General features: G+C 41.8%; 1 pseudogene; it reads left to right on the top strand.

The window, feature by feature from the left end:
* LOC150049933 (autophagy protein 5-like) lies at nucleotides 1–26,265 on the top strand (annotated as a pseudogene).
* Nucleotides 26,266–26,407: the final 142 nt, after the last annotated feature.

The raw sequence follows: 26,407 nt of genomic DNA, 5'->3' as shown, positions 1-26,407 counted from the left end.
ATGGGAGACGGCAGGTTACAAGCTGCCAGTGAGGTAGGATGCAGAGACCTTAAAGTGTAGGGCTATGATTTTGTCTGTCTCCTAGAGTTCAGGTCTAAATCGTATGTTAATGGAATTTGAATTTGGTCACCATGATGGCAGTTAGCTTTCTTTTCCTCTTTCTTTCTTTTTCTTTCCTTCTTTTCTTTCTTTCTTTCCTTCCTTCTTTCTTTCTTTCTTTCCCCTCTCTCTCTCTCTCTCTCTCTCTCTCTCTCTCTCTCTCTTTCTCTCTCTCTCACCCTCCCTCTCTCTCTTCCTCCTTCTCCTCCTCCTCCTCCTCCTCCTCCTCCTCCTCCTCCTCCTCCTCCTCCTATTTCTTCTGTTTTGTTTGGCCAGTTCTGGGGCTTGAACTCAGGATCTTGGCAATGTCCCTGAGCTTCTTTTTACTCAAGACTAGCACATCGCCACTTGAGCCACAGTGCCATTTTTGGCCTTTTCTGTGTATATGATACTGAGGAATTGAACCCAGGGCTTCATGCATGCTAGGTGAGTACTCTACCATGAAGCCACATTCCCAGCCCTGATGGCAATTAGCTTTCTAAGAAGAGAAAGAGCTAATGAACTTTGTTTTCCCACGTAATTCCCTCACTTGATGGCAGTGCCATGATCCTAGAATTCTAAGTCTGTGGAACTGTGAGTTAAATAAAGTTTTAAGACAGGCACAGTTGCTTCTAGCTACTCAGGAGGCTGAGATTTGAAGATCAAGGTTCAGGCTCTTGACTCCAATTAACCACCAAAAGTGTCACTGTGCCTCAAGGGATAGGGAAGTAGTCTTGAGTTGAAGAGCTCAGGGACAGTGCCCAGGCCCAGACTTCAAGTCCCATGACAAAAAAAAAACTTTATTAAGCTTGGGAGTAATTTGTTAATTTGCTATAACAACTGAAATCAGACTCTGGTAGGACATGTAGCTAGGCAGATTTGGAGAAAAGCATGAAGTCAAGGATGGGACGAATCCAGTAAGAGAGAGTATCTGCTGGTCACAGGGCTTTTCAGAGCCTGAGACAATCATGCCAGGAAAGGAGCAGGCCAGGGCTATAGGTCCCAGGCCTTGTACCAAACCTCTGAGCTCCATATCAGTGATGAAATTCCAAACTCCCTCCAATAGTTGGAGCCAAGACGTTTGCTCCGTGATGCCTGATGCAGGACCTCGGCAAGTAGGGAAGCAGAAATCACAAGGGAGCCTGTAAGCTTTTCATCCCCATACTGACTTCTCCAGAGATGAGCTGTGCAACTGAACAGATGCTCTTTCAAAGGCTCCCATCCCATTGGCTTTGTGTCCCTAAACTTCCAGGCTGCTTTTCGACATAGGCTCTCAGATCATCCATTGCTGCCCAGTTGTCTGCCTCAATAACTGATCCTGCTCTGTTTGCTTCTTTAGATTCTGTCTTTGAAGAAAAGATTCCAGCTGCAGCCTGACCACACCCTGGGAGGCTGGCCTTTGGTTCTTCTGTGTCAGCATCCTTCTCCTAAATCACCCCAGAAGGGGCTCTGTCTGCATCCTGGCCAGAGATCGATGGTGCTAATAGCTTCTGGTCCATTAGAGATGGAAGGATTCCAGCCTTTGCAAGTTAGCAGTAAATTGCTTATCTGCTCTGCCAGGCAAAGATTCTGGGCACTGTGAAAAGAAAACTTTGTTCTCTGTCAGATGGCTTTGCCCCGAGCCTGTCTTCTTTCACAGTCACCTGATGAAGCCACTTGGTTGGCTCTCTCTATAACAGAGTTAACTGCCTATGTAGACAGTTGTCTCACAAAGACTGTAGACCATTCTGGATGAACTTCAGAGGCACTTTATGCTGGGTCACTCTGCAGACAAGGACCTGAGTACATAGGTAGAGACATCCCAGGCTGTGTTTTCTGCACTGGGGACCTCCCTGCACCGGACGAGTCCCCCCTGCACGGGGGCTTCTCACTATGGTTCTGGACTTCTAGCTCTTGCCTTATTCTGGAAAATAAGATGGATGAGTAGCAAAGAAAACTCTTCTCCCTGTTTATGGCGTCCATTGGAAAAGCATGCATCCCTGGACCCATTAATGCATCTGGACCTACTGTACAGTTTCGCACAGAGGTATGGAATACTATGCAAAGTAGCAAGATCCTAATTCTAATGAGACAGCTGAGGATGGGAGGTGCAACCCAGTGACAGAGAGCTTGTCTAGCTTGCACAAGGTCGTGGATTTGATTATTAGCATTTGGGAAAACACAACCACCACCAATACTACTTACTATGTCAGTATGCACTGAAGGATAGTGTGTGTGTGTGTGTGTGTGTGTGTGTGTGTGTGTGTGTGTGTGTGTGTTTGCATGCGTGTGTGTGTATCAGTCTTAGGGCCTGAACTCAGGGCTTATGCATTGTTACTAGAGTCCTACCACTTGAGTCACAGTTCCACTTTTGGCTTTGTTTTTTTTTGCTGTTGGTCATGGGGCTTGAACTCTGGGCCTGAGCGCTGCTCCTGAGCTCTACAGCTCTAGACTACCACTCTACCCCTTCAGCCATAGCCCCACTTTCAGTTTTCCAGTAGTTAACTGGAGATGAGTCTCATAGTCTTTAGTGCCCTAGCCTCCTGAGTAGCGAGGTTTACAGGTGTGAGCTACTATACCTGATGACTTTTTTAACAGCTGCAGTTTATACAGGTCTTCATCCCTAGTGCTGTCATACTCTAAGATCCCAAATGTGGGCAAATGGCTGGAGTTTTACCACTCTAAAGGCAGGAACTTTAGGGAACAATGACAGAATAAAAGGGAAAAGAGGAGTCTACTTACATCTGAAAATCACAACTGAAAGGAGGCCACACTGTCCATTTTGACTTGGATCCTGCTGTCCCATGCCCCATCTGCCAGGTGTAATAATGGATCTTTGAGTGGTTTGATTGCAACTGGATGGTTGGTGTTGAGTCTGGGCATGCTCACTACTGGAGGACTGCTGTTTTCTCTCAAAACCAAAGCTCACAGAGCTCCTACCACAGATCTGCTATCATAATAGGAAAACAAGTCTTCCTGTCTTTTCTGTGATAGCTTTCTCTCCAACATTCCTCCAGAAATTTTAGCATTCAGGTTATATGATTGAAATTTCCCATCAATAAGGTATTTTCCTTCCCACAAAATGAACTGTATTTTGATCAGGGCAAACAATCACTACCCCTTCTAACTAACTAACTATGCTTAGTTAAGATAGGACTCAGAGTTCTTTACATTCTAGGCAAGCATTCTACCACAGAGCCACAGCCTCAGACTCCCAATGAATACTATTTGGAATAGCTTTCCCATCAGTTCATTTCAGGATCTCTTGTCCTGCCTCCTTGAATTGCAAAGCAAAATTCTTCAGACTTTGACCACTGGGATTAGACAGACACAGCTGGATCCAATCTCAGCTTTGAATATCACTATGGGGCATGACAGTTATAAAAGCTATCATCACATTTTAACACTTCTCCCTTGAATACAAGCTCTAGGAACACTTGACTCAGACAATGAACCATTAGTAATTTTGCCATTAGTAATTTCTATCCTTTGTTTCTTGAGGGATTCCTTTTCTTTCTTTAAAACCCAGTCACCATACTGTGAGGAAGCTCAATAGTTCATGAAGATGGCAGTAGAGAGAAGACCCAAGTAATATGGCCAACATCCAAGCTTCTAGCCATTAAGCCAGCACCGATATGGCCACCAGAATTGATCATCTAGCCTCTAGACTACTAGGACTCCTGAACCATCAACCTTCCATGTAAATGAACAGTTTGGGGCAGACGTGTTCCATTTCCATTGGGTTTGTGCCTAGAAGTGGATTTGCTGGGTCATATGGTAACTGTATATTTGACAGTAAGGGAATATCAACCATCTCTATAGCAGCTGCACAGGCCACTTGAGGCCGACCAACTATTCAGGGTCTACCAGCTGTCTTATAGCAGCTGCGCCACATTACATTCCCACTAGTGATGGATGGGGATCCCATCCTTTCTACTCCAGCAACATTTCTTATTTGTCATCTTGTATATGTGTGTGTGCAAGCAGGTATGTAAATGGATGAGTATTTCATGGTGGCTTTGGTTTGAATTTCCCTGATGGCTAATGAGACTAAAGCATCATCTGACATGCTTACTGATCACTGTATATATATTTTTTTCTTTAGAGAATGTTCATTCAGATCCTTTGCTCAGGTTTTGGGGAACCCCCATCCCGTCAAGGTGAGTGCTCTGCCACTTGAGCCACAGCTCCACGTCCAGCTTTTTGGTGGCTAATTAGAAATTACGAGTGCCTTGGTTGGCTTTCAATCACGTTCTAAAGATCTCAGCCTCCTGAGTAATTAGGATCACAGGTACAAGCCACCAGCATCTAGCTCTTCACTTAAAAACAATTTTTTTTTGATCAGTTGTGGAGCTTGAATGCAAGGCCTAGGTACCACTTTGAGCCACAGCACCATTTCTATTTTTCTGGTGGCTAGAAGGCAATAAGAGTATCATGGATTTTTCTGCCTGGGCTGGCTTCAAAATGTGATCCTCAGATCTCAGCCTCCTGAGTAGCTAGAATTACAAGCATGAACCACTCATGTCCAGCTCTTTGCTCAATTTTTAACTGAGGGATGTTATTTTATTATTAAATATTAGACATTTAAATATATATTGATATCACTTGTAAGATTAAAGACTGACAATTATTTTCTCCCATTCTGTGGCTTTTCATAAACATTGCGTTGTAGTATGTGGGTTTTGAACTCAGGGCCTTGAGCTTTGCTTAAGTAAGCACTCTACTATTTGAGCCATGTCCCCAGCCTTTAGGGTTTAGTTTTATTTTTCATGTTTAGGTCTGGCCTGGCACATGATATTCCTACCTATTGCTCTCATGTAGCTGGGATTACACATGTACTTATACTGGGCTTGCTTGTTGAGATGAGATTCTTACTTTTATTTTTTGCCAGTCCTAGGCCTTGAATTCAGGGTCTGAGCACTATCCTTGGGCTTTCTCAAAGCTAGAGCTCTACCACTTGAGTACAGCACCACTTCTGGCTTTTTTTCTATATATATGGTACCAAGGAATCGAACCTGGGTCTTTGTGCATGCTAGGCAAGCACTCTACCAATAGACCAAACTCCTGGCCCTCTTACTAACTTTTATCCAAGCATGTCTCAAACGGTGATCCTTCTGGTCTCTACTTCCCAAACAGCTGGGAATACAGGTATGAACCACCATTTCTGACCCATTTTCACTTGTGGGTGATGTCATTTAAGTTATCACATTTTAAATTTTGAAGTCCAGTTTATTTGTAGTTTCTGTTAGCACAGCAGACAATTTGAAGAATAATTTGCATGCTTACTGAGGGAGGAGAGAAGCTACTGTCTCCTGAAGGAGATGCCTAATGTGCCTTCAAAGTTGTTCTATCTTTTTTTTTTTCCAGTTAAAACACATTGGAGAAATTTAGAAGGAGGCATCCAGGGGCTGCAGAGTAACTCTGGCTCACTCATTCTTTGAGGATGAGAGACTTGACTTATAATACTAAATTGTATCTCATTGGAAGTATGTCTACTACATTGTTTTTGAGATTCTGGGGGTTAAATTCAGGCCTTGGGAGCCACATCCTCCATTTTTTTAAAAAATACTTTGTTTTTCAATAAGATCTTACTGTCTTTTTTCTCCAGGCTGGCCTCTGACCATGAGCCTCCTGTCTCTGTCTCCCAAGTATGTTTTCCTTTCTGAACATATGCATTCTTAGAAATACACACTTTAGTCTGACTGTGCCCAGGAACATGTCAGTCCTACTTATGAGCTTTCCATGTGAACAGGCATTCTCATAGCATCTCCACCTTCTCTTTGCCCAGGAAAACCAGGGCTTTGTGATAACCCAGAGCTCTCCTTTCTTCCAGTCACAGATGTTTCCCTATTCTGTTATTTTCCAGTTGTGCCTTCTGGTTTTGCTCTCACTGAGATGAAGACCCATTGTGTTTGTTTACAGATGTTTTACATTATATTAATATCCAAGTATTACATTTATTTGTTTGTTTTCTTGTGATGTAATTGTCACCCTTCCTTGCTAACTGTCCTGCCAGCATTTAGTTCCCATATGGAGTCATGGATAGTTCATAGTTTATCACCTAGATAGAAATCTCATAATGAACGCCTTCCTCTGCCCTAATCTAATGAAGACTAAACAAATTCAAGTTATACCTGAATGAGGTTTATTTCTCTTTTTAGAAAATGCTGTTTTATTTCTATTTCCTTGTTCAAGTGCCATTAGCAGGAAAACAAAACATGTCACATCATGATTCCTTTAATAACTTTTCCTGAAAGAAAAATAAGGCAGGAACCCCTTCCCTTACTCCAGCCCCAGTGGCTTTCCTGAAGGCCTACACCAAGCAACAAGCTTTTCTGTTGCAACATGTGTGAATTTTGTTTCTTCTTTCTTGACGATAGTTAGAAAGAGCCCCAAATGGAATTGAGAAATAGAAAAGGGAGATGATATGAAAGAAGAGCAGGGGGATTTTTTTTTTTCGCTAAGAAATCTTGAGAGGAAGGATGAGAAGAAATTGAAGGAAAGAAAGACCTCCCATTCCATGAACAGTGCTGGCTATGCCAGAGGGAGGGACTGCAGAGTAGCCTGGCCCCTGAGACCCCCTACCCCCGTAGCAGGGGCTGGCAGTACCATCATCAAGATCAGAAAGGAACCAAAGAGGGGCTCCATGTTTAAATATACAGAGGGAAGGAGAATGCATTTGCATAGTGAATTTCTAATTCTCTAGCTTCAAGTCACTAGCCATGAGAAACTGATATACTCCATCCTACCCCACCCCACCCCAGAATCTGTGGAAGCAAATCTCAGAAATCACTTCACCTCAACAGCTTCATTATGTATGCAAATATATACATACACATATGGTATGAAGTTGTCTTTTAGGTTCCATGAGAGATGGGTCCTGGGAACTCCCCAAAAGGCTGAAGTCCCCTGGTACTCAAGTTCTTTATGAAAAATGGAGCAGTGTATGTGTGTGTGTGTGTGTGTGTGTGCGTGTCTGTGTGTGTGTGCGTGTGTGTGTGTGTGTGTGTGTGTGTGTGTACACATCCTCTTGTTACTTAACTTCATCTCTGGATGACTTACTGTATCATCTAACATGGTGTAAACATTAGATAAGATTCCTTCAGTGACATTTCACACAGCCACTAGAAAGAATAAAACAATGTCATTTGCAGAGAAATGGATGGAACTATAACAAGTCATGTGAAGTGAGGTAAACCAAGCTCAGAGAGATAAACAGCACATGTTCTCTCTGATATGCAAAAATGAGATCTAAAATACACTGGGACATGATAAATTATATAGTATTTTAAATAGTCACCTACAGTGAGACTGAAAGAGAATCACAAAGGTGCATGTCTAATTGCCTCTTCATATTTATATAAAATAATATACATACTGAAATGAACTCCAAGATTGGGAATCAAAAGAACTCCTTTTTTTCATTGTTTCATTTTTGTTTTTGATGGAACTGTCTTATTTGCCTTGTATAAAGTATATTCATGTGTATGATCTTCACGAAGGGGGAGGGTACTAAAACTTGAGGGAAAAGTGCAGCAGTAGAGTCCACTGGACACTGATGAAAGTAAACTATACAACTCGTGGCTGGAGATGGGAGGGAAGGATTGGGAGAGAGTGAGGGAACAGAAGACATTGTATGAAAGGCAATTGACTCATTACCTGGCTCATATAATGGCAACTAACCCCTCTGTACATCACCTCTATAATAACGCTAAGTAAATTAATAATTTTAAAAAAATGTCCTGCTTCGTTGAAATGCACTGTGTAAGCCAGAGTCGAAAACCTAAACATCATTCCCTGGGTATTTCCCATGTGGCTATGAAATATTCATGTGTCTAGCCTTGTTAGCGTTGGCTTGGTAACACATGTCTCTCTCACCTAAGAACTCCAGAGTTAGAATTGTTTCCAGCACTCCCTGGCCCCTTTCTGTGGTGGCTGCCAGCTATACACCTGCTTTCCAGCAGTCCAGGGGCTTCTATGGGACAACATCCCTGGTCTCAGCTTTCTGAGTAGACCAAGATGATGAGATCTCTTTTTGTAGCCCTTTCCTCACATACACAGTCAATGTGAAAAGGTCTCCAGTTAGACCACATGACGACTGAAGAGGGAGGTGGAGTCAACTCAGGCCCAGCTCCTGCAAAATGGCAGCTCTTGGATATAATTCACTTTCCTGCTTTTCTAGAGCTTCCCAGATTCAGTAAATTGCTACCTCAAACTGTTCCATGGTCCCAGGACTGAACCTCACTGCCCCAGCCCTGCACTGGGGCTCTGCTGAAAAAGTACAGCAGCCATCGGCTGGTATGACCAGGTATAGTGGCTCATGCTCCTAATCACAGATACTCAGGGGGCAGATACTAGGAGGTTCTAGCTGCAGGCCAGCCCTAGCATAAAAGATCATGAGACCACATGTCAACTAGCTAAGTGGAGCATCAAAAATTCTGAAAAATAACCCAAGCAAAAGTAAGGCTAGGGACATAGTTCACGTGGTAGCAAGTGGTAGACTTTGAGTTCAAACACCAAACTCCAGTAAAGAAAGGCAGGCAGGGCAGGGATGTGACAAAAGTGTCTGGCTCTCAGGTATGGATACACTGGGGACATGAACCTCAACACTGACCACTAACATTGAAAGGAAACTGATATTTTAGATCCCAGGCCCCAGTTAGGGCCAGCTACTCACCCCACGTGTCAAATCAAAAGACATGGTGAAGGGCAGAGAAAGGAGGTTTATTACATGGCAGCTATGGGAAGATAATACTTCAGCCATCTTCAGAGGTGCAGATAGGGGCTTCCAGCTAAATAGGGAAAGTTGAGAGCAAGGGATGAGACCGATATGCAGAGTTAAGCCATTTCAAAGCACAGATGTAGCTGGGTTAACTATTTTCTAGGTGTTTGACTCTGGTGGCTTTCTGGATGTTCTCTTCAACATGACAAGGAGGCATTAACTGTTTAAAAGGCAGTTTATCTTTTGGGCCAAGATGTCTGAGGTGATTGTAAGTGATTACAACAGAGAATGGCTCAGATTGAAGCACAGATATAAAGTGCAAGGCTAGGTACCCAGCTTTTAGTTAATTCACAGGTTCAGCCAAAGCATCTTTTAGGCCACCTCTTACAATATCACAAAAGGTTAGAAAGAAAGCCAGCAGTATCTTTCCCTGAGGCTATGGTTCAGGTAAGTAGGTACAGGGCTGGCCTTAAAGCTGGTGTCTTCTGTCAGCAGTCTCACTCTCTGACGGGCTCAGCTCCCACCCAGAAACCTCAGGGAAGCACTTCAAGCAGCCCAGACAAATGCTATTGATTCCCTGCATCACACCTATCCTCTAGTCCAAAGAGCAGAAACACATTGGGATGCTGTATGATGGGAATAAAACAACCCCTCAAGCTCTAGATGGTATGCCATAGAACATACTTCTTCCAAAGCATTTCCATATGTCATTCTAATTCTCCTGGTTCTGGGATGGAGAGGCTATATCTGCATAGGTTTCTCAGGTCCTAGCGCTCTGGAAAGGTAGCTATGTTAACAATGTACCTTTGTATAAGTGTTCAAGTCAAGTGTAAGTGTGTGTGTGTGTATACACACACACATATACATGCATATATGTATTTAGAAGTAGTTATACAAAAGGATTTCAATTTAACATGTCAGTTTGTGAATACAATGCGTCTTAATCAATGTCACCCTTTCCCCCTCCCATCTCTCCCATCCCAAGTTATCTAATTCCACTTTCACATAATGTGTAGTGAACATTATGGCTGTATTTGCCCAACTTTCCCCTCTCCATTTGTCTCCCCTCAACATCTAGTCCCTAAACAAACCAGGATCCCAAGAAAAACAAGTATCCCATGTCTACGTCTTCAGTCTTTGAGGTGGAAGTAAATCAGATATTCTGGTCAAGTCTTAGAATTGTATGGGTGCAATAACCATGGTGACATTTAATGACTTCCAAAGATCCCATAAGAATTTACTCAATGGCCAAGGGTGGTGGTGGAGCGTGTCTGGGAAACGTTTTTCCTTCTGTGGCTAGGGGTCTCCCCACCCCAGGACCAGCTCTATTCATGAGCAGCCCTTAGAACACCTGTCTGGTGATCTGCGCTGACATGCCAGCTGCTCTCTTGTCTTTCTTGATGAGCACAAGGGACAGCTTTCCACAGTCTATTCCCAGCCCAAGTCCTCCTCCTTCTTCTACCCCAGCACAACTCGGGTGACAAGTGAGCAGTCAATTTAATTTCACTGTACTCAGCGAGAGCACACACCAGATGGGAAGCCACGGAAAGTGCCTTTGGCAGGGGAGGGGATGTTGGGGTAGAGGGCATTGCCATAGCAACAGGAAAAGCACTGCACTAGGTTCTATTTCCCTGCTGCCACTAATTACTATGAATGTTTCTTTGGGCCTCTGATCAGCCGGCCCCAGAGCTGCCTGTTACTGGCAGACGGCTTATTTTCTTCTCTCCAGAAAGTTTAGCCAAAGACCACAGTTGTGTTTGGTTATTTTGTTCTTTTTCCTTTTTTCTTTTTTAAAACATTGACAAGGTTAAGAATGTTTTGTTTTACATTTCATCGGAATTGCTCAGATGTCACTGGATCCTCTCTAAACAAACACTATTTTGGGAAATAAAGAGTAGGCCCAGCAGTATTAACTAATTTAGTGGATAAACATATGCACAGTGGCAGAAAAGGCCATTCAGGGATTTACTAGAATAACATTTAATGTAGCCTTCTATGGATCTCTCTGACATGTACATCTGTGTACATTTCAGCTTCCCCTATTATTTTTGTTTGTTTGTTTATATATATATATTTAGTGCTGGTAAGTAGGCTTGAATTCATGGCCTGGGCACCGTCCAGCTTTCGCACTCAAGGCTGACATTATAGTACTCGAGCCACATCTCCATTTTCAGCTTTTGGTGGGTAATTGGAGATAAGTGTCTGTGAACTTTCCTACCTATACTGGCTTTTAAACTTGTGATCTATAGGTGTTAGCCACTGGCACCATTCTTCCTCCTTCTTTTATATATTATGAACATCTCTGGACAGGTAATCAGATTTCTTTTTTCTTTTTTGTCTTTCTTTTTTTTTTTTTTGCCAGTCCTGGGGCTTGAACTCAGGGCCTGAGCATTGTCCTTGGGCTTTCTCAAGGCTAGAGCTCTACCACTTGAGCCACAACACCACTTCTGGCTTTTTCAGTGTATTTGGTACTGAGGCATAAAAATCTGGGTCTTCATGCATGCTAGGCAAGCACTCTACCACTAGGCCAAACTCCAGATGTCAAACTCATGCCTTTGGTGTTGCCCTAGAAAAAAAGTGACACCAGGTTTTACTGAGAAAGACAATTTACTTGTTACTAGAGAATGGATGGGGGGGCAGGTTCCTTCCACTTCTCAGTTTCCATACAAAACTCCAGGTCTCTGAGATCTACAGGTGAAACATCTTTCCAAGTGGCTCCCAAAAAGGAAAGTCTTGCAAGGTGAAAGTCTTAGCAAGGGTTTATATTAGTGTAACAGGTTAAAGACAGGAGAAAACCTGAGTGACATTTCCTGCTCCTCATGCAGAAAATGAAAGTTCAAGATTAAAAATAGTAGTTGTGACTGTCACCTTTATTCTTTCTGAGCTGGGAGAGTACATCTGGTCATGTCTAACAACTTCCAATTCTTAGTCAATGAACTTGGGGAGCCAAGATGGCTGTTACTTATTATTTTAAAATATCAATATGTCTCTGGGCCTACCCAAATTATAGGGATCATAGATAAACTTTGGGCTCCAATTCCTCAAGTGTGTTTCTTAACCTATCCATAGAGAGTAGCCAAGTTTTTAACATTTTAAAAGAGAGGGCAGTTATAGATAGCTAGCCCCACTTCCTGTCTCCTAGTTCTTGTAACTTAGCATTTGAAGGCAGGGAAACTTAACTGCTTTGCTAGTTACTTCCTGTTTCCAACTTGAGTCTGGTCCTTTGTATATTTATTTAAAAATCATATAATTTTCTGCTTCCTCATCTATCCCTCCTGTCACACATTCTATTTTCAAGCTCCTATTTATCTTAGCTAGAAAACAATCTAATTAACTGTGTTCCATAAAGGTTTAAAAATGAGAGTTTTGGGACTGGGAGTTTGGCCTAGTGGTTAAAGTGCTTGCCTAGCATGCATGAAGACCCGGGTTCGATTCCTTGGTACCACATACATAGAAAAAAAGCCAGAAGTGCTGCTGAGGCTCTAGTGGTAGAGCTCTAGCCTTGAGAAAGTCCAAGGACAGTGCTCAGACCCTGAGGTCAAGCCCAGGACTGGCAAAAAAATAAATAAATAAATAAATAAAAATGAGAGTTTACCCAAAACCATGTAATACATAAAGATAATCATTTGAGTTATAGTTTGAAAACACCAGGTAAGGAAACAAAACAAAACAAAACAAAACAAAAAAGCTATAATGAGGATAAACTTACCATGTAAACTTACCATGTAACTTCCCTGTGTTGCTAGAGAAACAGAGTATTCATTTGCAAACAGCTACCTCAGACTTTCCCAGGAGGAAGGAACTACATAAAGGAAGATTTCTGTGCAGTCTCTGGCAGTCCTCTAGCTAGGTTTACTAAGTCAGAACCAAAGGTATGTCATTTGATCCTCCTAATGCTTTTAATTACCATTAGGTAATTTCTCTTTTCTTTTCCTTCCTCTCCTTCCTTCCTTCCTTTTTTTTTTTTTTTTTTTTTTTTTGCCAGTCCTGGGCTTGAGCTCAGGGCCTGAGCACTGTCCTTGGACGTTCTCAAGGCTAGAGCTCTACCACTTGAGCCTCAGCATCACTTCCGGCTTTTTTTTTTTTCTATATATGTGGTACCGAGGAATCGAACCCGGGTCTTCATGCATGCTAGGCAAGCACTTTAACCACTAGGCCAAACTCCCGGCCCTCCTTCCTTCCTTTCTTTCTTTTTATTTTTGGCTCGAGCTCACGGTCCGAGCACTGTCCTTGGACTTTCTCAAGGCTAGGGCTCTACCACTTGAGCCACAGCACCACTTCTGGCTTTTTGCTACGTATGTGGTACCAAGGAATCGAACCCCGGTCTTCATGCATGCTAGGCAAGCACTCTTACCACTAGGCCAAACTCCTGGCCCCTTCCTTTCTTTTTATTAAGGTCATGGGGCTTGTACTCAGGGACTGGGCACTGCACATGAACTTCTTTTGCTCAAGGTTAGTGCTCTATCACTTAAGCCACAGTTCTACTTTTATAATTTATTTTTATTTTTAAATGTTATTATAAATGCAGTGTATGAATACATTTCTTGGGAGACAATGTCACCCCATTACATAATTGTTTTTTAATCAGAAAATAAATCTCAAGATGAGAAAAAAAATCCACAAATGCCCTCTAGACTTTGGAGATATATGTAAGGTAGCAACATTTAATTGGGAGAATGTAAGATGATCTTCCAAATGTTAGAAGACAAAATTACAGCAAATCTAGATTTGCAGATATTAATTGGCTATTTTTTTAAATTGCAGAACTGAGTATAAGCCTACACCCAAATAGTCCAGTATGTCTGCCCCATTTCTGGATAATTGTATTTATAGCCAGAGAACAGGAAGTGATATATAGAGCTGGAAGTAAGAAAACACAGCCTGATTGACTGCAGTTCTTGTCTGTCCTATTTTGAACATGACTTAGTCATTTCTGATTGGCTAAGATGCTGCTACTTAATATAAACATAGGTTATAGTCTGTTTACACATCAAGTTCAAATATACTCCACTCTGTATAGAAAACCTTTCTATCAAACTTCAAGCTTACTGCTAGGCAGGTGCAGGCCAAATTCAATTTAATAGGCTCAGGCGAAATTTCTCTTTACTCAAAAGGATGAATAGTCAAAAGCAATGGAGTAGAGTGCTGTAGAACGATATAGGGAAGACTAAATAATGCTTTTTCCTTGCCTGTCAAGTGTCTCCTTATAAAAGAAGAAAGATTGACAATAAAACCATAGCAAATTTATTTACAGTTTTTTTTATAACAGGGTAACTAAAGCTACGAAGTCTAAAAACTCAAAGGAAATGGTATACTTTTTCTAATTTCTTTTAAAACTGATATATAAAACCATAAATATCACCATATGATGTTTTAATAAATGCACATAGTGTGCAATGTTTAAGTCAGATTAAACATCAGATATCCTCAAACACTTATTATTGTAAAAATATTTGAAATCCCTTATTCTAGATAAGCTGTATGTAAATATTTTAAGTTAACTTTTTGTTTTTGGGGTTTTTTGGGGGGGGTTTTTTGGCCAGTCCTGGGCTTGAGCTCAGGACCTGAGCACTGTCCTTGGACTTTCTCAAGGCTAGAGCTCTACCACTTGAGCCTCAGCACCAGTTCCAGCTTTTTTCTATGTATGTGGTACCGAGGAATCGAACCCCGGTCTTCATGCTTGCTAGACAAGCACTCTACCACTAGGCCAAACTCCCAGACCTTTAAGTTAACTTTTATTTATTTCCCACCCCCTCACACTTTCTATGCTGGAAATTGAACCTGATGCCTCAAATATGCTAGGTAAGCATTCTACCACTTGACCCTCATTCCCAGCCTATCTAAATATCCCTTCTCAAATATTCTCCGTATTTATGTAGGTCTGAGTTTTGAAAAACATTATTTTCTTCCTCTCTAATGATTTTTTTTAATGTTTCTATGAAATCAAGTCTAGAGAGAGTCAATTTCCTCAATGTTTCTTTGCCCAAGACAGTTCTTTAACTGCCTTGATTTTTTTTTTTTTTGCCAGTCAGTCCTGGGCTTGAGGTCAGGGCCTGAGCACTGTCCTTGGATTTTCTCAAGGCTAGAGCTCTACCACTTGAGCCTCAGCACCACTTCCGGCTTTTTTCTGTGTATGTGGTACCAAGGAATCGAACCCGGGTCTTCATGCATGCTAGGCAAGCACTTTAACCACTAGGCCAAACTCACGGCCCAAAAATCTTTTTTTTTTTTTTTTGCCAGTCCTGGGCTTGAGCTCAGGGCCTGAGCACTGTCCTTGGACTTTCTCAAGGCTAGAGCTCTACCACTTGAGCCTCAGCACCACTTCTGGCTTTTTTCTATGTATGTGGTACCAAGGAATCGAACCCGGGTCTTCGTGCATGCTAGACAAGCACTTTAACCACTAGGCCAAACTCCCAGCCCCCTGCCTTGATTTTTTTTATTAGCTTAGTTACACAAAAGAGAATTTAATTGCTACATTCCCACATGTGTTTATACTGCATTCTAAACAATCTCAGCCCCTCTATCACTATCCCTGTCTCTCCTCACCGAAAAAAGAAAATCACCCTCATCCTGTTAAGCTGTGTATTTTTTTTGCCAGTCCTGGGCTTGAATTCAGGGCCTGAACACTGTCCTTGGACTTTCTCAAGGCTAGAGCTCTACCACTTTAGCCACAGCACCATTTCTGGCTTTTTCTATGTATAGTGGTACCGAGGAATTGAACTCAGATCTTCGTGCATGCTAGGCAAGCACTCTACCACTAGGCCAAACTCTCTGCCAACTTTGGGCTTTTTCTGTGTATGTGGTTCTGAGGAATAGAACCCGGGTCTTCATGCATGCTAGGCAAGCATCCTACCACTATGCGAAACTCCTGGCCCCTAAAATATGTATTTTTATGCATACTTTTCGATTTAGCAAAAACAGGATATTAATGTAGAAACATGAACAAACAAAAAGATATCTGATCTCAAATGGTAACGAATTTGAATAACTTTCAAACTTTTCTTGGTATCTCTGTGACATCATTCCGTTCCTTCCGGTATAGAGAAGGACACTTGCTGCATAACGGTCTTTACTACCTACTTTCAGGAAAAGTAGTCAGAGAATCCCTTTATGGCCTGCCATCACATAGAAAGTCAGGGAAGGGCATCCTAACATCTCAGTCCTTGCAATTTTCTTTCAGTGCAGACTGTTCATTCTGAGTCATGCTGGTGAGTCAGTAAAGACAAAGCAAAGCATCATGCTGAAGGTAAACATTTGAATATTGAAACTACCCTAGGACTGTGCCGTTTGAGCCAATAGTGACATCCATCACAAGATTCATACCAAATCTCAAGGAACCTGAAATAGCCAACACAAACTTAGAAAAATAGATCCAAGTTGAAGATATCATATCCGTGTGTGTGTGTGTGTGTGTGTGTGTGTGTGTGTGTGTGTGTGTGGTACTTGTGAGGTTTAGAGAAAGGAAACCTTCACACAATTCAGATAGAAAGTTTATTAGGGAGAGGCAAACTGCCAGCCTGTACAAGATGGAGTGGTGTAGGGGTCACCAGATGGAGGTGTTCAGGGGGTAACTAATGATAGAGATCGGTTATATAGGGAGAGTGTGGGGAGGAGGCATGGTCACAGCAGATGTGGGAACTTCCCACTGTCCCCAGGTATACCAGTTGTCTAGGTAACAGATCTTGAGCTGGGATTTCAAGGGAAGGGGCCATTTTTCCTGGGTGGATCTGACGTTCCAACCTTTTGATAGTTATAACAATTTCTTGGCAGTAGATACATGTATGAGTCCTTGGATGAAGTCTGAAAGAAATCTTATGAGACAGAGGCTGAACAATAAGAAAAGAAAAGCATTAGAGGGCACATAAGTGGCAAATGAAATGGCAGCCATCCATTCAGGATGGAAAAGAAAAAAATTGGATTACTGCCTGGTTCCCACTGTCATCCTCATTCCAAGAAGTCCTGGAGTTGGTGGCTCATGCCTGTGACTACTCCTGACTGGTTAACATCTGGCGACTAGGTACAAAGGAGCATGGTGGACTGGTTAAGAATCAGTAGTCAGAGGCTGAGGCTTGATTGGAGTGGGTAAGAGCCTGGTGGGAGACCTTGAACATTCTCTGTAACTGGACTATAAATGTCTAGACTATAGATGTCTGGATAGTAGGGGATGGATGCGAGACCCACAATGAGTAGAAGCAGCAGATATAGACATATGTTCCTGTCCAGTTAGAAGGTGGACAGGTATGATCTTTATTGACTATTTTCTTTTGGCCTCCCAACTCTGGTTAGTGCTGGAAGGGCAAACACAATGTGACTCTAGTTAGGATCTGACACCATCCCTTCTTTCTCCTCTGCATGATCCTCCATCGCCAGGACTAGCTCTGCCCCAGGGATCTAGGTGCTTATTGCTGGGATGGCATGTCCCAGCTGGCTGATGGCATGTCCCACATAGGAGGAGGAGGTGACTGGCAGATTAAATGTGGGTTTTTTTTTCCATGAGGCCCTTTTATGTTTCCACTTGAAGCAACAAGGAGATCAACAGAAATAGTTTTAAGCAGTACTGGGGGAGCCTCCCACAGCTCCCAGGTTACCTGGGTTATAGGTGCCAGGTGAGGACTTCTAGGGAAGGGAGCCATGTGTGCACAGAGGGAAAATAAAGAGCAAGGGGCCATTTTTCCAGGACAGATCTAACAGGTACCAGGGATGGAACTCAGGGCCTCAGACTTGCATAGCATGCTTGTTCAGTCTGACACTCTATCTGTTGGGCTATGCCTCTAGCCTAGGTTTTTGCTGGTTATTTTGGAGATGGATTTTAGTAAGGTCATTTGCCCTATTCTGGTCTCAAACCTTGATCTTCCAAGTGTTAGCCTCCTGAGTAGATAGGATTATGGGGTTGTGCTATCAGCGCTGGACTGACTTGTATATTTTAAAAAAATTATTATTTCAAACCTTACTATGAAGTTACAATAATCAGAAGAGTATGCTTCTGGTATATGGACAGACACAGATCAATGGAATAGGATAGAGAGCCCAGAAATAAAACTATGCCTGAGGGTCAGCTGATGCATGATCAAAGGCAGTGCTAAGAAAACTAGATATTAAAAGGCATTAGTGGGATCAGGGAAGGGAAAGTTGGAGAAAAACATAAGAAGGTATATCAATGTTCAAGAAGTAATGTACCCACCACTTGATGAATGTAACTGTAACCCCTCTATCCATTAGCCTAATAATAAAATACAATGAAAAATAATCATAAATGATAAATATTCTTTCTCATTTTAACATGTACAGGCAGGCATTTTGTCACAGTGATGAAAGGTCATAATAGCATGAAATGAAGACCTCTATGTCTTAATGGAACAGTTATACCTTATGCTAAAATGATACAGCTTATGTACTTTTTCATTTCTTAGTTTGCTTTTTGCTAGTTTTCTTTTGTCATGAGTAATGGAAACAGACTGGGCATTGAATTGTCAGGGTAAGAAGTTTGTGGCACCTGGGCTAATTGCAACCAAGGGATAATCAATGTCCTCCATACAACACCTTAATAATAACAAAATTAGAATTTTTAAAAAAGGTATTAGCATATACTCCCAAGATTGCTTTTTTCATATTGAGATTTAGTTTGAACCAAGACCTCTGAGAAGAAGCAAACATAAAAAGAAGCTCTAAAAACAGGGCACACATTTTTCTTTCATAAAGGAAGCTTTCACTTACAGAATTGTTTCCTGCTCCCATGCTAGGAAGAGGACCCCACCGTTATTAAACAACCATGCTTCTTTCTCTGTCAGTCAGTCTGTCTGTCTCTTTCTCTCTCTTGAATCCAGAGGCCTTTCATATGCTAGGCAAGCACTCTACCTCTTAAGGCACACACTCAGCACTCAATATACTTTAATTCTCATCTTTCCATAACTTTCCTCCTCTACTCAGAAGTCCCAACCTCCTTTTGCTTTCCTTCCTTCCTTCCTTCCTTCCTTCCTTCCTTCCTTCCTTCCTTCCTTCTTTCCTTTTTTCTTTCTTCTCTTTCCTTTTTTGTGCCAGTCCTGGACTTGAACTCAGGGCCTTGTTGTTGTCCTTGAGCTTTTATGTTCTATCACTTGATCCACGGGACCACTTTCAGCCTTTTGGTGGTTAATTGGAGTCTCCTGCCTGGGCTGGCTTTGAACCAGGATCCTCATATCTCATCTTCCTGAGTAGCTGGGATTACAGGAGGAACTTCTTTCCTGCATTTTCAACTTCAAATGACACTCTAAGAGCTTCCTTGGGATATGCCCATCTCGAAGTATTTCCATAGGCACATGTGCAATGCATATACTAATAAATGCTTTTCTTTTGTTAATCTGTCTTTGGTTAGTTGAATTTGTAGGACAATAACTGATGAACTTAAAATGAATAAAGGAAAGCTTTTCTTTTTTTCCATCTTCTGTATCCATATTCAAAAGAGTAAGACTGAGCTCTAATCTAACTTTATATACAAAAGTTAGCTAAAAGTGAATTAATGACCTAAGACTATAAAATGCATAGAAAACATTGAGGAATAGCTTAATGACATTAAGTTTGACAATGAGTTTGGATATAGTACAAACAAAACACAGGTAGAAAAATAAACAGCCAGGAGTAGGGATGCAATTTTAGCTGCTGTAATTCCAGCTACTGGAGGTGAGGGTGGGGTGGATGTAAAATGATCACAGAGAGAGGCCATTCATTAGACCCTCTCTGAGAACAAGCAAAAAGTAAAAGTGCTCGGGGTGTAGCCCAGAAAGCCTGAGGCTCTGAGTTCAAACCCCAGTGCCCCACTCCTCAAATAAGGACTTGAATTGCCTGAGAATTAAAATGGTATGGATACCGTGAGAGTAAAAAAAGCTCACAGGATGAGGGAGATCATCTATCTGATAGTATATATTAATATCCAGAATATCCAGAATATTACTACTATTCAATCACAACAAAATAGGCAACCTAATTTAAAAATAGGCAGCAGATTTGAGTAGTCATTTCTCCAAAGACATATAAATGGACGGTAAGTGCATGAAAGGACATTCTACATCACTGGTCATTGCAATCCAAATTGCAATGAGATACCAATAATTCACTCATATTGAGGTCCACAGAAAGTAAATGTTGGTTGAAATTAGACTCCCAGTGCTGGAATGTAAATCAGTGCAGCTGCTGTGGAAAGTACTCTGCTGCTTACTCAGAAACCTGAACTTGGAATTACCATAGGACATAACAATGCCATGCTGGAGCACAAGCTGAGAGGAAGCCACAGACTCAACAGATACTTGTGTGGCATTCATTATCCATAGTAAATCCCACCCAATCCCAGCAACTTATCCATAAGTTGGAGGAGGATAGGAAATATTTATTTTTCCCTGTACTTGTATTAGCATCAGTTACTACAAAGGGTTTTCTTTCTGACATGTCAATATATGCATATACTGTACCATGGCCAGATTTAACTCCTTCCTCACTTTCCTTCCCAAACCAGTCTCAACAAGCTTCATTCCTTGTTTTGTTTTCACACAAGAACATAATATTTTAACCAGATTCACCTTCCTTTACCTTCTCTGCTCATCGTCTCCCACTTTACATTTCAGATAGCTCTTTTTTTGCCAGTCCTGGGCTTGAGCTCAGGGCCTGAACACTGTCCTTGGACTTTCTCAAGGCTAGAGCTCTACCACTTGAGCCTCAGCACCACTTCTGGCTTTTTTCTATGTATGTGGTACCGAGGAATCGAACCCAGGTCTTCATGCATGCTAGGCAAGCACTTTAACCACTAGGCCAAACTCCCGGCCCCTTCAGATAGCTCTTGTTTTACATTCTTGTCATTCATTTTTTCAAGTATATTATAATTGTTCAGAGGGGTTTCACTTTGGTATTTTATATATGCATTTACTATAGTTTAATAGGACTGACTGCACTTATTCTAGTTTCTCCAACCTTCCTATACTGTTTTACTCAACAGCTTTCAATGACTTCATTTGATTTGGTATATTTTGGTATTGTTCGCCCTCTATCATTCTTTTTTCCTCCCTACTTCCTCTAATTCCCTCAGTCTCACAATTACAAACATTATACATAAAATTATATGCATGCACACATAGTCCTGTGTGTTTACGTATTTATGGATTTTTTAGATTTATGGTCCATATGTAAAAAATTGACCATTAGTTTTAGAATCTCGCTTAACATGATGATATCCCCTTCATCCTTTTCCCTGCAGATATCATAATTCCATTCTTATTTTATGGCTGCCCATTGTGTAGACAGACAGGTAGATAGATAGGTACATAGGTAGATACATACAGAAGTATGCAGATAGATAGATAGATAGATAGATAGATAGATAGATAGATAGATAGATAGATAGTGAGCTACATGTTTTAGTCCATGCATACGTGCATAAATTATAGGGCATCTGGGCTGTTTTCACAGCTTGGTTATATAGTTCATAGAGCTTCAATCAGCATGGTTGTGCTGGTGTCTCTATATTATCCTGTCTTACATTACTTACATTACTCCTTTGTATGGGAATTCTATGTTTAGTCTTTTGAGAACTCATCAAACTTCTTTTTCATGGTGATTGTACTTGTTTGTATTCCCACCCACAGTGTACTCTAGGGTCCCTTTTCCTCACCTCCTTGCCAGCATTTATGGTTGTTCATATTCTTGAAAATCGCCATTCTTCCTGGAGTGAAATGGAATCTCAATGTCATTTTCTTTTTGTATTTTCTCTATAGACAAGAAAGCTAAGCATTTCTTGGTATATCTACTGCTCATACGTACTGCTTTTATGACGTCTTCAACAAATGTTCCTGGAAAACATGGATATCCACATGTACTAAAACTAGATTCCTATGTCTAGTCCTGTGTTAATATCAAAAATACTTTTTTTAGCCAAGCACCAGTGGCTCACACCTGTAATCCTAGCTACTCAAGAGGCTGAGATCTGAGGACCACTGTTTAAGCTAGCTTGGACAGTAAAACCTGTGAGGCTCTTATCTCTAATTAATGACAACAAATCCGGAAGTGGAGCTGTGGCTCAAAGTGTCAGGGCACTAGCCTTGAGCACAAAAACAGGGACAGCACCCAGGACCGGAGTTTTTAAGCCCTAGGACTGACACCTATAAAGAAGAAATGGCATTTTTTCAATGCAAAACATGAAAATGTGAAACTACTGTAGGAAAGACTAAGAAACACATTAGAACATTTTGGAATAGGCAGTAACTTCCTGAGTAGAACTTCACTTAGGACAAAAGAGTAAGAACTGACAAATGGGATTGCCTCAAACTAAAAATCTACTGCACAAAGAAAGATCTAGTTTAATAGTTACAATGCATAGTCCATGAGTCTGTGGAGATGCTCTATTAATGTTGGCTGAGTGCTCCTTCTTCTCAAATGTCCCTCCTCTGAGAAGCAGTCCTTTCCCAGCCTGCCTGCTTCAGGATCTGGTGCTCCAGAATAACATAGCTGTTCTAGAGGGCCAAGCACAGGCTGGACTCCTGTTCCTGCTCTGCCACAGTTGTGTGTCTTTGGACAAGTCACTTTGCCTTCCTAAGTTCCCTCATTTCCAAGCCAGAAATAAAAAAAAAAAACAATGCTATCTGCTAAATTGTTTTGGACTTGTGTACAACCAGCAAACATTCAATAGATAGTTACTCAGTAGATGTAGTTACCATGGCTTGTTTCCATCCTTCTGGTCCTCACCTGAATCCGCCCTAAAGAAAAAAAAAATGGTGCCTCATCTCTCCTCCTCCCCATTGGCCCTTACCCAGAATGCACAGCTCCTGGCCTAAGGCTAAAGGCCAGTGAATGAATGAACAACCAAATGAGTGAATTTGCTTTGGTTCAGTGTCCAGGGTTCCCTTCTAGAGCACAGATGGCTTTAGGTAGAGCAGCTTGGGAATGTCACCATGGCATTCTCTGCAGATTCTCCAAGTACATGAATTCCGACAGCCATGGCCTCCCACAGCTGGATTCTCAGGACCCTGGGCTGCTACACCTCCCCCCCCCTTCAAGCTTCCCATTATCTAAAGGTCTTCTGCCAGAAAGCTCTAGACTTCTGGTTTGGATTGTAGTGGTTTATTCTCCTAAGCTCCAACCCTCAAGGTGTTCTTGACTTTTCAGAATGTTGGAAATGTGGTCTTCTCAGTAGATCAGTAGATTTTCTCATCCCTCCTGCTTTTAGGGAAAACATCAAAAGAATAACATTAAGTATGCTCATTTGTTCCTACTGTAACAGTTCTTTCTCTGTCAGTTTAGTAGAGAAGAGATACATAATCACTTCTTTGCTAACTGTAAATCAGAGTTTTCTATTGGGGAGTGGGTGAGTGATTTTGCCTTCCTGGGCACATGAACAACATTTGCAGGAGAAATGATTATTTCTTATGAGTTGGGGGTAGGAGGGAGATGCCACTTTAAATAAGAGTAGGCAAAGGCTAAAATATCTTACATGGCACAGTAAATAATTATCTGGCAAAAGAAGTAGGACGCTATCAAGTATGAGGCCAGCCTGGACTACAAGATGGTGTTTCCAAAAAATAAAAAAAAACTTAAAATAATTTTTAGTTGGGCACCTGTGGTTCTTGCCTATAATCCTAGCTACTCAGGAAGCTGAGATCTGAAAATTGTGGTTCAAAGTCAGTCCAGGCAGATAAATTCCAGAAACTCTTTGTTCTAGTTAGCCAGCAAAATGGCAGAAATGAAGCTATGGTTTACATGGGAGAGCATCGGGCTTGAGTGAAAAAGCTAAGTAAGAGTGTGAGGTCCTTAGTGGTACACACACACACACACACACACACACACACACACACACACACGAGTAGAGGGGTAGGGAAGCTGAAGCACTTTTTCTGGAGGGAGGTGGAGGCAGCCTGACCAGCTGAGGAAGTCTCACTCCTCTTCACAAAGCATGAGAAAGTAGAGCAAGAAGCAGAAATAAATGGTAGCTTTGGGTCAATGATTTGGTCTCCTCCAGAAAAAGTATGGAAGCCCAGTGCAAGGGTTCAAATCTGTAATTGTACTTACTTAGGGATGGAAATCAGGAAGACTGAAGTCATCTTGATCAATAAACAGTTGGTAATGGAGGCTTCTGCTTGTCATTCCAGCTACTGGGAATTTGTAAATAGGAGGATCAGAACTGGGATAAGCAAGAGACCTTGTTGCTTTTTTTTTTTTATAAGGACAGGGGAATGGCTTATGAGATAAAGCATCTGAATAACAAATGCAAGGCCCTGAGTTTAAACTTCAGTACCACAAAGAAAAGGAAAAAGACAAAATAGAAACAATTGTGGGTGTTCTCTGGGTAACAATGCTCTCTGAAGTAGAAGAAAGCTCATACCACTGCTCATGATTCATTCATCACCCCAACCTCTCCCCATCATGGGGCCATATGTGTCTAAGAGTCTATCCAACGACAAAGATTCAGCTAGAGGAATAGAAACGAGTTTTGCTTCCTCGTCCCTTCTTTCAGCAACTTCCTCATTCCGGAAGCTGCCTTCAGAAGGTAGGGAGGAACCTGGAGCCAACCCTGAGCTAAAGAAAAATAATAAGGAGAAATCTAGTTTTACGTGTTTTTTTTTTTAATTTGCTATTTTAGATCAGAGGAACAGTCTGGATTCAAAATGGTTCAGAACCTCTTCTACCACTTGGCCATGTGTTCATAGCCAGAGCAAAGGAAATGACAACCCAGAAAAAAAATACAAAAGCACTGATTGGTTGTGGCTCTTGTCTGTCTTATTTGAACGTGGTTTGAACAGTTGGCCACTTCTGAGTGGTTTCAGCAGTTGTCTGGGACTCCATTGTTTAATACATGGTGGCCACATATATAATCCTAGCCACTCTGGAGGCTGAGATCTGAGGATCGCAGTCTAAAGTCAGCCAGGATAGAGAAGCCCATGAGACTCTTCTCTCCAATTAGTCACCAAATGAAGCTGGATGGACTGTGGTAGAGTACTAATCTTGAGTACAAAAGCTCAGGGACTATGCCCTAGAGCTGGCCTCCCACCTCCTGCTGGGACTTCGTGTGGCTTCTAAGGCTCTCTGCTTGAATGCTACTGCAGGTGTGGGCCCAGACAAGCAGAAATGAGATGGAATGCAGCACCTTGCCAGAAAGGGAAAACAGAGAAGGAACTGGCACTTGGGTTTGACTTCGATTGAAGTCCAGCCTTTATGTACTGTTTTAACCACAGGAAGATTAACAGATGCCAGAGATGCACTTCCAGGTGTGAGGTTTGGATAAGTTTGAGCTTGCTTTACTGGGTGCCAGGAAGAAAGAATAAACTGAAAGAAAGAAGAACCATCTTATTTGCCTTTTCTAAGAGTAAGTTATTTGACATTGGTAACTGACAAAGTGAACAGGCACTTTGAAAAGGTTATGAGACAGATAGGGTTTGAATGCAACGAGCATAAGCTATTTTGCTATTTTATTGTCTTGTATCAAACTCAATTCTTCTCTGGAATATCACAGTACATTTTAAGGTATTTCTATACTTGGGCTCTGGTGATTCATACCTATAAATCTGGCTACTTAAGAGACTGAGATCTGGAGGATCAAGGTTCAAAGCCAGTCCATACAGAAAAATCAACCAGACTCCCATCCTCAAAATATCCAGCAAAAAAAGCTGCAGTGGAAGCACAGTTTAGATGGTGCAGTTCTAGCTGTGAGAAAGAATGAAATCTTTAGTTCAAATCCCAATATCACCACCACCAAAAGAGAGAAGGAAGGAAAGAAGGAAGGAAGGAAGGAAGGAAGGAAGGAAGGAAGGAAGGAAGGAAGGAAGTTAGTTTTCCAGAAAGGGGCCTTCTGTGCTGTTCATCTAAGGATGCAAACTAAGCTCATTTTGATGGTTATATAAAAGGAACAGATGCTTTAAAGCATAAAAGTAAAGTTGTCAATAAAATACGGAAAAAAATGATCACCAGAAGCTTTGGGTGGCACTACAAAATGACAGAATTGACCAGTTCAATTCCTCGGTACCACATACATAGAAAAAAGCCAGAAGTGGTGCTGAGGCTCAAGTGGTAGAGCTCTAGCCTTGAGAAAATCCAAGGACAGTGCTCAGGCCCTGACCTCAAGCCCAGGACTGGCAAAAAAACAACAACAACAACAAAAAAAAAAAAAACAAAATAAAATACATCACATGACAGAACAGCCTTTTATTTAGAAGCTGTTTCATTCTATAGCTGCAAATGGACTGCTCCTTACACTTAGGAGATCTGCTCAAAGAAGTCTTTCCTTCTGCAATTGCTCTTGAACGTAGAGGAGAAGGAATCAAGGGTTGATTACTAGAAATGAGCCAAGGCTGGACCCATCTCCACAGTGGCTGAGTGAGCGTTTGGGCTGCCTGGGTGATTTTTTTTTTAATTTAATAGTATCCTCCAGCCAGCAGGCTGTAGGAACAACCCTTGGCCTGAGTGGAATCACTCTGAAACAGGACTTTTCCGCAACCTTTGCTGCAATCAAGTTTGATGGAAGCAGCCCAACCTGAAACATTTGGCTGCTGATGGCCAAGGAAGAAGATTCCCTGTGAGATGAGGCATGTGAACTGGTCTTGCTTTGAATCACCATGCCTCTCTGTGCTGTCATTAACCCCAACTTCAGGGTGCATGACAACAGAACACTGTTGTCAC

The sequence above is a fragment of the Megascapheus bottae genome, chromosome 19, assembly GCF_031878675.1.
Source record: "Megascapheus bottae isolate mThoBot1 chromosome 19, mThoBot2.hap1, whole genome shotgun sequence".
In the NCBI taxonomy this organism is placed as follows: domain Eukaryota; kingdom Metazoa; phylum Chordata; class Mammalia; order Rodentia; family Geomyidae; genus Megascapheus; species Megascapheus bottae.
Note: the sequence above shows the minus strand (reverse complement) of the source record. Positions and strands in the feature narration are given on the sequence as shown.